The following is a 13,642-nucleotide window of genomic DNA, read 5'->3' as shown; positions in this document are numbered from 1 at the left end:
TGCCTGAACCTCGCTGGGCGTGTGGCTGATATGCTCCTAGATGTATGCCTGGACCTTGCTGGGCGTGTGGCTGATATGCTCCTAGGTGTGTGCCTGGACCTCGCTGGGCTTGTGGCTGATATGCTCCTAGATGTGTGCCCAGACCTCGCTGGACATGTGGCTGATATGATCCTAGATGTGTGCTTGGACCTCGCTGGACATGTGGCTGATATGATCCTAGATGTGTGACTGACCTCGCTGGGCGTGTGGTTGGTATGCTCCTAGATCTGTGCTTGGAGCTCGCTGGACATGTGGGTGATATGATCCTAGATGTGTGACTGACCTCGCTGGGCGTGTGGCTGATATGCTTCTAGATGTGTGCTTGGACCTCGCTGGGTTTGTGGCTGATATGCTCCTAGATGTGTGCCTGGACCTCGCTGGGTGTGTGGCTGATATGCTCCTAGATGTGTGCTTGGACCTCGCTGGGTGTGTGGCTGATATGCTCCTAGATGTGTGCTTGGACCTCACTGGGCGTGTGCGTGTGGCTGATATGCTCCAAGATGTGTGCTTGGACCTCGCTGGGCATGTGCGTGTGGCTGATATGCTCCTAGATGTGTGCCTGGACCTCGCTGGGCATGTGGCTGATATGCTCCTAGATGTGTGCCTGGACCTCGCTGGGCGTGTGGCTGATGTGCTCCTAGATGTGTGCCTGGACCTTGCTGGGCGTGTGGCGGATATGCTCCTAGATGTGTGCTTGGACCTCGCTGGGCGTGTGCGTGTGGCTGATATGCTCCTAGATGTGTGCCTGGACCTCGCTGGGTGTGTGGCTGATATGCGCCTAGATGTGTGCTTGGACCCCGCTGGGCGTGTGGCTGATATGCTCCTAGATGTGTGCTTGAACTTTACTGGGCGTGTGGCTGATATGCTCCTAGATGTGTGCCTGGACCTTGCTGGGCGTGTGGCTGACATGCGCCTGGACCTTGCTGGGCGTGTGGCTGATATGCTCCTAGATGTGTGCCTGGACCCCGCTGGCGTGTGGCTGTTATGCTCCCAGATGTGTGCCTGGACCCCGCTGGGCGTGTGGCTGTTATGCTCCTAGATGTGTGCCTGGACCTCACTGGGCGTGTTGCCGATATGCTCCTAGATGTGTGCCTGGACGTCACTGGGCGTGTTGCCGATATGATCCTAGATGCAGCTCGGGCTTTACTGGGTGGAATGGCTCAATTTGAAACTCTTGACATTCGGTCAACTTTACATCCTGAGGAGAGATGGTGGACATGTTATTCTACAGTACACCATATGTCCCTGTGAATCGATGCCTGGCTGCTGTCCCCTCATATGATGGATACAGCAGTGGCGTGTGACATTTTGCCTCAAACTCGCATGTGAAGCGGGTGGTGAATCTATGACAGGATGAATATCACAGACCCCCGTCGACTTTGAAGGCAGCTGATTTGGTGGACGCAGCGTTCACAATGAATATACATGATATGAACCTCTTCTTTGAGAAAAACAAGGGCTCAGAGACATCGGTTAGCAAGACTCCGGCAAGCATTTACATTTTTATGTTCATGGGATTGCTATACCCACAGAATTTGGGGTCCTTGAGACAGTAAGATGACACATTAAAAGTTTAGAAGCTGCATTAAGAGAGCTGGAGAAGCAATATGCGCCACACCCATGAACTCATTATGATTAGAAATTTAAACAGCATTTTTATTTTATTTATTTATTTTACATTTGTAGGAGCCCACTCCACCCAAGGGCGTCTAGGCGCTAGTTACAGGAAAATAGAGACAGGGTACATGGAAATGCAGTAAGTTTTCAGGAGGAGGCTGGGTGAACAGGTAAGTCTCCAGAACTAGATGAAGGATGGTTCGCCTCTCAGGGCGGGAGGGTAGCGGATTCCAGAGAATAGGGGCAGCAACAGGGAAGCTGGCACCGCCCGCTTTGGCGCTTTTGTACCTTTGGTAAATTGTGCTCAGATGGAGCTACATTTTCTGTGACGCCAGAGATGGCGCGACGCGCCTGCATGGTGAAGCTACAGGAAGGCTACTGTCCCAGTTGGTAGACTAGACAGTGGGGGTGGGAATATTCATTATACAAGGACTGAGAGAGGTTTGATACGGCATAGAAGTGCTGGAATGAATGATACGTGTTTCCAGTTCTGTTCGAGCCTCTACTCATATCAGGAGGAAAAAATCGCTGAGGTGATATCCACTTTTCTGCTTTCCATTGCATTCTGAATACTCCCAGCCGAGGCATGACGTCATCTCACGCTTCTGGTAACTATTTAAGACATTGAGTGAGATATAGAGGCGTTTCCAAATCACAAAGCAACCGGGTCTGGTGCAGTGGTATCTCAAATCTAGAGAGTATCAGCAATTTTAGGCCGATACCTTCTGATACTTGGAGAGGAATCTTAGCCACGAAAAACCCTCCCTGCTTCCCCACGTGAGGCCATTATCATTGTACTTCTTAAATCTGGGAAACTCGTGCAGGAATGTGGATGATATCACTCACCCTCTCTCCCTATAAATGGAAAACTGAAATTTCTGTTATGGGAAAACCCTTAACTGTCGTTAGCCAGAAGCTTGGTAAAGGATGTAAGGTCCTCACATGTTTGCAGTTCCTCTCCTTGGCTAAACTACATTAAATCTTCTTTGCACATTTCTGGTTTTGAAGGCCTTTTCAGGAAAGCTCCATCCGTTAGTAATGTCGAAAGAAGGCAGCTGGTGGGTGGTTTCCTTTCGTTATGCCACTGTGTACCCCCAGCCCCTCTGGTCTCCCGATGTTTTCCTGGCTGTGTGCCCCAAGCGCCAATGTTCTCCCACAGTGTCGCTTGTGCGCACCAGCTCCTAGGGTCCTCTTGTACCGTTCCCTTCGGTCTATGTCTTGGCACCTATACTGTCTGGGTGTCGCTAGGCCGAGTGCAGTGCCTAATCTTCACACTCCTGTTGCTTGTGGACTGTGGGAGTGAGTCTTTACGTTTTCCCTCGTTCCCTCCGTTGTCTTCGAGCGCTTGTGGAGCGCATTGTGTGTGGGCGCTGCGTGGATGAAACATCATGTCATATCATATCACTGTGCTTACTCTCTACACCATCAAACAATTAGAGTGCAGCTACACCCCTCGATCAATTCAGCCTAGCTGCTCACATACGAACACTACCCCACGAACACCTCATCACTCTAATAGAACGCAGCTATATCCCACGAAAAGAACAGCCTAGCTGCACACATAAGCATCCCACAGGCCGAACGCAGCCAGAGCCCAGTCCTGGTATCTGCCGGCCAGACTGCACACATTGTACCGATACCAATACCACCACACCTAACGCTAGGATGCAGCTACCATCAGGCAATTACATCAGCTGCACACTTAACTGGTGCACCCAAGCAAGCTTCAACACCCTACTCTTTCAATTGACCGTGACTACGGTCCCCGAAGAGCGTTGAACCTACCAGCGCATTGAGGTCATACCAATGATATATAGAGCGCTATATAAATGGCAAATAACATAACATAACATAAAGCAAATGTTAGGAGGGAGAAAGAATTCCAAAAACAGAGTTTGCAATTCTATCATAAGAACATTCTTTCTGCTGTCAATAAACCAGGCTACGCCCTAAGGAAAAGGGCAATTATTTTTTGTTTTAGAATAAATGTATTATTTATAAGTAATATTGTGCTCTCTACGCAGCGCAATTGTATCATCAAGCGCACATGTGTCTGCTCTTGGTATAACGCAGATGTCTTGCAACACTTTGTTTTTCTGCCCTGCCTTTCTGGCTCTGAGGAAGACATTTGTCCTCCCAGTATCGAGGGCCTGGGGAGTGAGACATGCCTACCAGTCTTTAGGCTTCTTTTAACAGACCCTGATCTGTCTACTGCACAGTGGGTTTATTCGAATATTGAAAACGCCCTTCAATTGCGTAGTCAGTTATTGTAAATTAAACAGTGCATGTTTGCTATTATTTTAAATACATTAGTGATGACATGCTATATTATTCATGTTACATATGCATTGTTGATGATGTTTTGTGTTTTATGTTGTATATTCTTTGATGGAAATCATTATTTTTTCCGAATAACAAAAATTGATTGATAGATTGAAAAATAAATTGCCAAGATATTGGAGACTAGATTTCTGTCATTTATGCCTCGTCTGATCATCCCTGACCCCTCAGATTTTATTCAGGCCGATGAACAGCTTTGAATTTACATAGAACGTTTATATGTTTTCCGAATACACCTCAGACCTTCCCTGGGTGCCGAGGCGTTAGTAGACCATGATATTTGTCAGTATGTAAGGTCAGCTGGGGCTGAGAGGGTTTTTTCTAGTGCAGCTCCTAACCGGGGCACAATTTCTGACATTTGCCCTCCCGGTTGTCATGGATTCCAGTTAGATGATGATACATAATGTACTCCTTTACATAGGATTTCCTGTGTAGCAGCTTGTCACTACCCTGTACTAGCACACACAAAGGCTTCTGATTTCCAAACGCAATCCACAAGAGTGGCCTACATCCATTCAGGCCCTAAGTAGGCTTAACCTCAGCTCTTGACCCAGCTGCTGCGACTGAAGTAAATGATCTAGCTGATGTGGAACTCGATGCTAACTCTGTGTTCACTCTTTCTTCTACCAATGTGAGTCACAATGAACAGTCAGACAAAGTACAGATTCCATGCTTTGATGAGCTCAATCGACAGTCTACAGAACCAGAAACCTTGCAGGCAATTCCTAAATTATTGGTTGTTAATGTACTACTCTCGAGTGCTAAGAAAGATGAGTTCCCAGTTCCATTCCAAGTTTTTGGCAGCGAGTATGCTGCTTCAATCAAAACACTATGGGCCTCATTACAAGTGTGCGGTTACTGGACCAGCACACTACAAGTCTGCGGGCACGGAAGCAATGGCACCGTTATTAACGGTGCCGGTGCTACCGTGGTCCCCATTCCCATTGAGTCCTGTGGGACTCAAATGGGAATGGGAAATTACATTTTCCGGTGACTGACTTCACGGACCGACGGGGCTGTAATGCCCCGGTGTTTCCGGCAAGTCAGGTGCCGGAATAATTTGCAAGTCTGGCAGCAACCTGCCGGTTTTACTGGCACAGTTACCGGCGGACTTGTAATGAGGCCCTATGTTTCCCAGAATGCCTGGCCCACTGCTTCATCTCCACCCTTGCAGGGCAAGGCTGGGTGGAATTAAGCAGCTCCTTTGGCTGGCAGTTGCTAGCAAGCAACAAACCTGAGACATGTGCTTGTTAACCAGCTTTAAATGTATCTGATTGCTTCAGTACAACGCTGGTCATTGATGCAGTGTTCCTGTTTGTGACCGGTCCCTGGTTCCTGGTTCTTTGTTTAGTGTGCTTATTAGTATTTCTCTGCTTCTTGGATTCCCTTTCTGTCTTCCTCTGTTTTGCAGTCAGCACTTTCCAGTGGTTTTCTTTTCCTATGCAGGCCAGTTTGTCAGTGTTCTTTAATCCTTTGATTTTGCCCTATTCTGCAGTGTAACCTTAATCCTTTAGACACCCCTCATTTATAGATGTACTATTTTGTCCCATTTTCCTTTCCTTCCTTGGGTGGGGAAGAGTGAGATTTTGCACTTGTAATTTCGTGTTCCCTGCTCCTGTATCTTTACTTTCTCTAGGAGTCTGTTCCTGTTTTGCCTAGCACTTCTCCCTTTGTTCTGTGTTGATTGTTAGGTGTAGTATGCTGTTGTATCCAGCTCCTATATTTTCCTCACTATTCTGTAATCACAGTTCCTACTTCTCCCTTGTCAAGAGTCTTATGTTATCCTCCCTTTGCTGTTATACCTTTCCTGCTCCCTTTTTGATCAACAGGGTATGTGGGCTTGTTGACATGTCAGGTAGTATTTCTCATCCTTGTGAGTATTGTCTTTCGGTTACCTTATACAATACTATCAAGGGTGTTAGCTCACACATCATGTTGTTGCCTGTCCTGTATGTGGGCTTAGCACTGACAGTCCCTGTAACAGCAATTGTGGGTGAGGAACTTGCCGACTTTCTTTTTGTATCATAAGGAGCTTCTATATTTATTCTTATCATATTCTACATACACATCCTAGGCTTTAGTGTGCATGTCTTTTGGTTCCTGCGTGCATGTTGTTTGACACAAAGCTATTCATTATGTGATCATGTGCACATTTCCCTTTCTATATCCACTACCTCTATGCTCTCATGACACAGAGTCTTGGTGTGGTTCAAGTGCCATCTGTGACAAAAGGCATTGGACAAGACAGATCTTAGCAAAGAAATCCCTTTAGGCATGCACAGAGGAATTGCCCTGAAATCCAGTTTGGCATACAAAAATACACAAGACAGGTGAACCGGAATTGTCGATGGGGACAAATGAGGGGAAGTGAAGATCATCCTCTTCAATCTGAGGAATCACAATGTAATCAAAGCAAGCCAACCCATAGCCCAACTAGTGTGGAAGAAGATCCTAGTCCAGTAGATGAAGGAGGTCATTGACTGAGAGGAGACAGAGAAGACTAAGGTGCATTTCTGCGGGATGGTAGAACACCGCAAAGAGAAACTGAACATGTTGGATTATCGGACTGTGTACTGCTGGAGATAACTGAGAACCCTGAAGCAGGATGTGAAGAAACATTGGCAGTGCAAGAAGAGGTCCAATCCCCACTGTCTTTGCCAGGACTTGCAACAGTAGAATGGGCAGACCCCAACCAGATTATCTCTGTGGGAAAGCTACCTGAACAACAGGAGGAGACATGGAGAATCAAACTCAGAGCCCCCCTGAGGAAACATAGCCTTCGGGAGAACACCCCATAGGACACTTCCTCCGGAGGAGCGGTATAGGCCCTGGACCATCCCACATCTGGCGAGGGGAAGATGTTATCATGCTGGGGGAGGCCCGAACTTCAGGAAGGATTCCCCCCAGATACAGAAATACACCTGGGGATGGCACTACCAGGTCCGGCAGTTGTTCTAGACCCGTTTCTGGACGTGACCTTACATTCCCTGTGTCTTATGTGGTATATCACAAACAAGTCAGACCAGAAACCCCCCTACAGGTCTTAGTCCAAGAAATATCGACCCACACTCTATTGGGCTCTGGGACCAAGGAAACGGCCATTAACCCAGGCCTAATATTTCCAGAATATCTCCACCCAGGGCTCCTGTTCCAAAGCACTGGTGTTCCTGGGGATATCAACTTATATACCCGTCAAAGGTGGGCATATGGGTGCTAGGACAATGCCTCATCATCCCCATAATGGTCATGCCCAGCCTACACAAAAAGTACTCCTTGGGACAGACTTCACCCCTTACAACAAATAATTAAAGCTACAGAGTCAAGTGGGATAATAAAATAAAAGGCAAAAATAGATGATGGCCTAAAATAAAGTGAGCTATAAAAAGGCCTTCGTGGCAGAGCAAGAGAGGCACCAGCCATGGATTTTATGATTTGTTGATTTCAACCCCCTGCTTGCTGTCACAGTGCCTGTAGGATTGCACATTTTGCTCACTGTCATGTTCAACTAGAATGCCATTGCAAAGTGCACAGAAATCTGTGCATGCCCATTATCATTGCATATATGGTGAAAGTAACTTTTGGATTGAAAAAACAAGAAGGGGCGAGGCACGCACTCCAGTTCCTGGCCAATATATTACCTGAAAAACAGATTAAAGGGTTAAATCCCAAAGTGTCCAGTAATGGGGTCATTATGCCCTACATTGGAGAGCCATAATTATGGTTTTCCCTCCTCCCCCTGCTAAGGGTAAGATGTGTGTTTTTGGAGGGGAGTCTTTTCCTGGTCACCTGAATTGTTAAAATGGTTTCACTACTGCTACCACAATTCATAGAGACTGCAACAGCAATTATATTGGATTCACCTGAACAGAAAGGCAACTTAGCCTCCCTGATGAGTGTTGGCGACACGAAAGCGCTAGGAGGAGAACAGCAGTGAAAGAAGGGAATCAACCCTGTAAACGATTGGGCAGCAATTGGGATTTAACCTTGTGAATGTACTGGACACTTTGGGATTTAACCCAGTAACCTTTTTCAGGTAATATATTGGCCAGGAACTGGAGTGCGTGCCTCCCTCCTTCTTGTTTGACCAGTAACATTTGGATTGCAATCATTTTTGCCTCCAGATTTCACATGTAAAGCTAATGGTTTAGATTACATACTCTCTTTCAGCGACTGTGCGACAATTAAAAAGGACAAGGCTGATAGAGCCCCAACCTTTGAGTCTATTTACTCCCCAAAATAATTCAGCAGGATCAGAATGCTTGTGGAAGAACCTGATACATATAGAGCAAAGTCTGGGATTTTGTCACAAGTGAAACATTCTTGGATTCCCTATATACAAAAAACAGAACTTTTTATTTTATATGCCCTGTATAGAACAATGTTTATCTGCAGTTTAAATATGATTTAATTTTACGGACTGTCTTTACGATGCATTTTTGAGCACAGAACAAAATTGCAAAAAAATATTTAAGGCCTAATTTAACATTATGTGAATCATCACTGTATGCACAATTCCAGCAAACAGATTTGCATAGGTCATATTTTAACCAAAAGGATGTAAAATGCAGGGTAGAACTGAAACCTCATTTAAAGTTTAATTTCTGCTTTGCCATGCATGTTGGAAGGAGGGCTAGAAATGGTCAAAATGGGGAAATTAAACATTACAAGGTGCACTTCTCATGATTAACACACAAAGGATTTATTTGGTCGGGTTTGGGCAACTTCTGAAGATCATATCTATAATGGCCATGCCAGACGTTACACTAAGGGATTCAAGCCCCCAGGTTCAAATGCCTTTCCATCATGTATCAAAATCCAGGCATATCATAAAAATAGCATTAGGCCAGGTAAAGGGAAAGGTCACCAAACTATGCATAGCAAAAAGACATCTGTTCTGAACACAGTTAAAAGAAAGGTTATGGAATTTATGTCCAGCAAAAGACACATACTCTGGATACACATAGCATACAAAAGATAATATTTTAAAAAACGTCCGTAACTTCACACTAGAAAACCTGTTTCCTCTTAACATGTAGGAATATTTCACATTGAAATGTGTAATTACTAAATTGACCTCTGCGTTGCATTGCAAGGTTCGATCAATGCAAAGGTTCGAAAGTTTGTAAATAGCAGTAATATCAATCAGTATATGTAATAAAAGATATACCTTACCATTATTTGAATAGACAAAATGTGTCAAAAATGCATAAGTGCACCAAATCTTATCATTAAGAAATCATACAAAGACTCTAAATATGCGCACTGTGAGGAAACAGGAATGAGACACGGACACAGAGGACACATGGTGATTGGCATACACATTTATTTCAAGAATGCAAGGGAGTTGGAAAATGCCCAACTGTGTCTAATCTAGGATCTATTTCCCTACCTCAACAAAAACTAAGGGTCTGTCCTGTGTCAAGATGTCCAAAGCAAACATGTTCTGTCTCTGAAATCCTATCTTAGCCCTCTCATTCTAAAAGTAACTCTAAGGTGCCAAGGGTATTGTCTTTGACTCTTAAAGTGCACAAATATTCAAGTTCAACAAAAAGGTATAAATCCAACAAATGTTCCGACGGAATAATGTAAGAGTTCCATGGAATGACTGCCTTCCCCATGTTCTTCTTCACCAAAACAAAAGTTCAAATGAATAACAAAGTTATTTATAACCCAAGAGTATGGCTTCCTCATCTTGGTGTAGCAATCCACTCCTGGGGAAACGACTACCGTCCTCAGGTCTTTTCCACCTTCACTGCAATTCAAAATCCTAAAGGCATGTGTCTTCCTCGGGAATACCTGGTATATTCTCCTGCCAGGTGCTCCTTCACCTTCAATGCAACTCAAAATCTCTAGGTCATGAATATTCCTTGGGAATACCTGGTATACTCTCCTGCCAGGTTCCCATTCACCTTCAGGACAACTCAAAATCCTAAGGGCATGAATGTTCCTTGGGAATACTCTCCTGCCAGGTTCCCTTTCATCTTCAATACAACTCAAAATCCTAAGGGCATGAATCTTCCTAGGGAATACTATCCTGGCAGGTTCTCTTTCACCTTCGATACAGTTCAGAATGCTAAGGGCATGATTCTTACTTGGGTTTCTCTTTTGCAGTTTATTGCACACTTTATTTCACTTGGCTTTCCTGTCAGGACTTGGCCACAGTCCCAAAATGCACAGGTTTGCCTTAGGAGGAATGATTCTCTTCTTCTGGTGCACTTCCAATTGTACACACCCTGGTTCACTAGCCTGCCAGGCTTTTTCTCTTCGTATTCACTCTTTCTCTCAACCATATCTTTATGTCTTTCCACTTTGGGGTCAGTGCCCTTGTTGTAAAAAGTTTTGGACTTGGCTTCCCTTCGCCTTCTAGCAAGTGAGTCCTTGACCCTTGTTCATCACTGTTCATTTCTTCAATCTCGGCATGGCATTCATCCCTAGGCACTGATTTGGTCCTTCCTCCTCCTTCGCTGGCTCAGCGGGCATGCAATTACCCAGTGGCCCTTACACAACCTTCCTCTGTTTTCAGCTGCGTTGTCTGTCTGCGGTCATTCAACACAGTGCTTCCGTCGGCTCACTCACTGTACTCAGTCTCGGTGAGGGCCTTTGTGCTGCATTCACCAGTTTGCCTGCTTCCAGGATTCTGACTGGTGTCAGAATAAAATTGCAAGCACCGCTCCCTCGCGACAGCCTCAGAGCTGTCTTTCTCCAAGTCTCTGCCTTTCATATTGCGCTCTGCATCACCATATGTTACAGAGTGTCTCTCGCTTTCTCTCTCATCTGTGTCCATTTTAAACTTCCCGCCACTGTTCAATAGCTTCCAGACACTAGACTGCTGCGTCGGTTTGCCGTTTCTGGCTCTCTTGATTACTTCATCCCTCATCCTCATCTCAGTATTTACATACGATGGGTATTGAAAGATTCTATCAGCAGACTTGGCAAACGGTTGAAGGGAATTACTACAATATGCAGAGCATGAGGAATGGAGGGAATATCCCTAAAAGGGAAAGGGGATACTATGTTACATTTGATGTGATCCTCCCTTTCATAGGCACCCCCAGGGTTAGGTCCAGTTAGCGGCTGCTGTCCCCTGGCCACATGAGGCGAGGCTACCTGTGGGAAAGGAGTGATGACATCACCAGATTCATCACAGTGCTGACTTGCAGAATCTAGAAATATTTGTTTTATTTATTTTTAATTTTATTTTTTAAACTTTCTTTTATTGTTTTTATATAGCAAATAACATTCAATGTATACATCCTCTATTCCCATCCCCACTCCCTTCCCGCCGTACTGGCTCCGGTGTACCACTCATAGATCAGGCACTTCTAATCAGTCACGTTATTCCATTCTGTGTCTATTTATGGCTTCACAGGCCCTCCAGGTAGAAGGGTCAACCCTCTCAAGGCATACCAGGTCCTCTCCCAGCAGGCTCGTGGTCTCGCCAAGCAAGCGACCTCTCTGTTGCACATGTTGCTCGTCCCTCATAGCCCCAATGAATTGTCTGCATAAAGAACCTTCCCCTGTTCGGTTTTAGTTCGCTACAGTGGCTCCCCAGGCATTTGGGTGTCTTGTTGCTGATCTGAGTAGTATTGTCGAAAGGGGGGGCAATAGTCCAATGGACGGCTAGTGACAGGGAAAGTCAGGGTGTATCAGCTAGACCTTTGTTCACAGATGTTCATGAAGTCCAGCCATCTCGTGAATGTGGGTACAGTACTTTTCCCCCATAACCTTGCCATCAAGTCCCTTTGCCGTTACTGAGGCCATCCGCAGTAACCTCTTTTCAGATCGGGAGCCCTCCTGAATCAATGCCAGGAGCTACAGTTCTGGCGTATAAGTCTGTGCCATTGACAGCATTGTAGTCATAGCCTCCTATCACTCTGCCCAAAAGGGTCTAATACGTGGGCAGGCCCAGGCAACATGATAAAAATCTGCAATGTCTATGTTACATTTTATACATGCCGGGGATCTATATGGGTAGAACCTGTGCAATCTGGCAGGGAAAAATAGGCTCAATGTAGGATTTTCATTGTATTAGCCTGAAACGACAGTTTAGAGACAGATTACGTGTTTGTAGCCCCACCAGTTTCCAGTGATCATCACTCAGCCCCTTTCCCAGCGCCCTCTCCCATGTATCCCTGAAAGTCTGTCCTCTTCCCATCCTCCCCCTTCTTAGCATTTTGTAGATGGTCGACACCAGTGTCCTTGTGGATAGGGGATTAGCTGTGTAGTAGAGTGCTTGATGAGGGGCAGGTGCCCAAAGAAAATTGGGCCATTTGGTTTTCAGTATCCCTCTGACGCTGAAGTATAAAAGCAGTTTAATGAACTGTTCTTCGTGGACCAGGTCCCCCAGTGTCTAGAACGCTAATTTCTGGAAATGGATCTGAAAGGTTCTCTTGTGTGTCAGCTGGATACCGCTAATTGCGTACAAAGGGAGGTCAGGGAAATAACACGTGTTAGTATCCAGGAGGCGCCCTACCTGCTCCCATGCTCTGCAAGTTACGGCTATGGGCTGAAAATATTTCTTTTTTAATATAGCATATTTCAATTAGAAATTAGAGCATAAATACAAAATTGGCTTTTCTGCAGAAGGGGTACCTTTCCCTCCCACTGTTACTGATCCTGGGACTGAAAACCATACCTCTGTCACAAGGCAACAGTGGAGATAGGAAAGATATATAATTGCATGCACATAAAACACAGAAGAATTATGTAATATTGGGAGATGGGTGGAAGGAACTATCTGATGAAGGGGGAACAGAACTTGAAGGATTGACCACAGGAGAGAAGGAGGCCAGTTAATTGAGAGAAGAGTGACAGGCTAAGTGAGAATGATTTCCAAATAGTCACTTGAAGTAAGGGTTTGCTTTAAAGAATGATTTCAGGCTGAGTCTTCTGCTGGCTATCCAAAATCAGATGCTACATTCAAAAGGTAAATTAAACGCCTCCCAACCCCAAATTGTCCAGCTAGATTAACCAGAGTGAAATCTGGGATGATAAACTAAAGGGAGCTGTAGGGATTGCAATTGGAAAACAGGATTAAGTGTAGTAATATGTGAATGCCATGTGTTTCCTCATCTATATTGAATACAAAGTTAGATGCTGTTTTTTAAAGCCTAATGTAATTTGTATTGAGAAATGAAATGCAAAGCTGAATGCATTTTGGTGCCACTTAACCTGGAACTGCTTTTGTAATGTTAAGTATTATTTTAAATATAATTAGTGCCCTAAACTGGCCCAGAGTCATTGTAGGTCATAATGTCTTTGCGAATATAATTGCCTAAGATGATAATGTGCATTTATGTAGCTGGGGGAAGCCATAGTTATAGATCAGATGTTGGCACAATAAAAATGGGTGTAAAAAATTAATTTGATTTATTAAGAACTAGCAAAAGTACTGGTGCTCTGAACGGGTTCTGTAGACAGTCCTGATAACACTCTCATCAATTGTTGAAAATCAATTGTAATTTTAATTGGCTATTTATAACATGCTTAATACCCAGAGGTTTCTAAGCATGGACCTGGGGATCAAACCTGTGTTGCTCCACATCATTCTGCTTCCAATGCGAGTGTGTTGCCCCTGAGCTATCCTCCCGAGACAATGATCCTGTAGGTTGCTGTGCCGATTCGCGTATTGCTTGATGTGCTGTGC

The sequence above is a fragment of the Ambystoma mexicanum genome, chromosome 10 (genome assembly GCF_040938575.1).
Source record: "Ambystoma mexicanum isolate Mex_15411 chromosome 10, UKY_AmexF1_1, whole genome shotgun sequence".
NCBI classification, from domain to species: Eukaryota; Metazoa; Chordata; class Amphibia; order Caudata; family Ambystomatidae; genus Ambystoma; species Ambystoma mexicanum.
This window is presented reverse-complemented; position numbering follows the sequence as displayed.